Source organism: Petromyzon marinus, unplaced genomic scaffold, assembly GCF_048934315.1.
Source record: "Petromyzon marinus isolate PM22_M1 ecotype Great Lakes invasive population unplaced genomic scaffold, UKy_Petmar_22M1.pri1.0 PM_G_Scaffold_6, whole genome shotgun sequence".
Taxonomy (NCBI): domain Eukaryota; kingdom Metazoa; phylum Chordata; class Hyperoartia; order Petromyzontiformes; family Petromyzontidae; genus Petromyzon; species Petromyzon marinus.
The window spans coordinates 3,687,501-3,690,000 of NW_027423013.1; positions in this window are offsets into that span (position 1 = coordinate 3,687,501).

Here is a 2,500-nt window from a genome sequence, read left to right on the forward strand (position 1 = left end):
GTTCTGGCTACACCAGGTCACCAGGTTGTCAGCTTCCCACCTATAGTCAGACTCATCCCCACCAGAGATCAGCCCAATGAGGGTGGTGTCGTCCGACAAACTTCAAGAGTTTGACGGACAGATGATTGGAGGCGCAGCTGTTGGTATACAGGGAGAAGAGCAGTGGGCAAAGGACGCAGCCCTGAGGAGTTCCCGTGCTGATGGACCTGGAGTCAGAGACTTCTGTTCCCGGCTTAACGCACTGCTTCCTGTCAGAGAGGAAGTCTGTGATCCACCTGCAGGTGGAGTAGGGCACGTTCAGCTGGAAGAGCTTGTCCTGAAGCAGGGCAGGGATGATGGTGTTGAAGGCAGAGCTGAAGTCCACAAACAGGATCCTGGCGTAGGATGCTGGGGCGTCCACATGCTGTAGGGTGAAGTGGAGGGCCATGTTAACTGCGTCGTCCACAGACCTGTTGGCTCTGTAGGCAAACTGAAGGGGGTCCAGGAGAGGGTCTGTGATGGCTTTGAGGTGTGCCAGGAGCAGGCGCTCAAAAGACTTCATTACCACAGATGTAAGGGCGACCGGTCTGTAATCATTTAGTCCTGTTGGCCTTAGCTTTTTGGGCACAGCGATGATGGTGGAGGACTTGAGACAGGCTGGTACATGGCATGTCTCCAGGGAGGTGTTAAAGATGTTGGTGAACACCGGAGACAGCTGGTCAGCGCAGTGCCTGAGGGTGGCTGGAGAGACAGAGTCCGGCCCGGCTGCTTTGCGTGGATTCTGCCTCTTGAAAAGCCCATTAACTTCTCCCTCCTGAAAGGAGAGAGTCGTTTCTGTAGTATGGGTGGGGGATGGGGCCTCTTGGGTGGGAAGGGGTGGTTCAGGACAGTCCAATTGTCTTTCAAATCTACGGTAGAACTCGTTCAGGTCGTTGGCTAGGCGGGAGTCGTTAGTGGTGTGGGGCGCTCTGGGTTTGTAGTTGGTGATGTGCCTGAGCCCTTTGGCAGACAGAAGCAGCGTCGTTAGTAGAGAACTGGTGTTTTAGTGTCTCTGAGTACAGTCGTTTAGCCTCTCTCACCGCTTTGCTAAACCTGTTCTTCGACTCCTTGAATCTGTCTCTATCCCCACTCCTAAACGCTTCCTCCTTCTCCAACCTCAACCTTTTGAGCTTTGCTGAGAACCAGGGCTTGTTGTTGTTAAAGTTCACCCTGGTACGTGTTGGGATACAGCAGTCCTCACAGAAGCTGATGTACACAGCCTCTGTGAGTTCATCCAGACTATTGGTAGCAGTCGTGAACATATCCCAGTCAGTACAGTCTAAGCACGCCCGCAAATCTTCCACAGCCTCACTGGTCCACTGTTTAGATGTCCTCACAGCAGGTTTACAGAGTTTTAGTTGCTGCCTGTATGCACGAATCAGGTGGACCAAGGGAGTTCTGTGCGAGCCGAACAGCCCCGTGACCCACAAGAGAAACATCCCCGCCAAATTCGAGCGTTTGACGGGGTCTATCCGTGAAAAAATATTCACGTTTTTGAGTGCACATGCATTTCTGCTGCAAATGCCTCTGGAAGTTTCATGCCGTTCGTATGCCAATTGTGGCAACACGAAAATGACCCGTTTTCCCATTCCGAGGGATTTCTGTGCGACCCTAACAGCCCCGTGAGCCACAAGAGACACATCCCCGCCAATTTCTAGCGTTTCACGGGGTCTATCCGTGAAAAATATAGACGTTTTTGAGTGCACATGCATTTCTGCTGCAGATGCCTCTGGAAGTTTCATGCCGTTCGTACGCAATGTGGCAACACGAAAATGACCCCTTTTCCCATTCCGAGGGATTTCTGTGCGACCCTAACTAACAGCGCCCGTGAGCCACAAGAGAGACATCCCCGCCAATTTATAGCGTTTCACGGGGTCTATCCGTGAAAAATATAGACGTTTTTGAGTGCACATGCATTCCTGCTGCAAATGCCTCTGGAAGTTTCATGCCGTTCCTATGCAATGTGGCCACACAAAAATGACCCGTTTTCCCATTCCGAGGCATTTCTGTGCGACCCTAACAGCCCCGTGAGCCACAAGAGAGACATCCCCGCCAACTTCTAGCGTTTGACGGGGTCTATGCGTGAAAAATATTAAAATTTTTGAGTGCACGTGCCTTTCTGCTGCAAATGCCTCTGGAAGTTTCATGGCGTTCCTATGCAATGTGGCAACACGAAAATGACCCCTTTTCCCATTCCGAGGGAGTTCTGTGCCACCCTAACAGCCCCGTGAGCCACAAGAGACACATCCCCGCCAATTTCTAGCGTTTCACGGGGTCTATCCGTGAAACATATAGAAGTTTTTGAGTGCACATGCATTCCTGCTGCAAATGCCTCTGGAAGTTTCATGCGGTTCGTACGCAATGTGGCAACACGAAAATGACCCGTTTTCCCATTCCCAGGGATTTCTGTGCGACCCGAACAGCCCCGTGAGCCACAAGAGACACATCCCCGCCAATTTCTAGCGTTTCACGGGGTCTATCC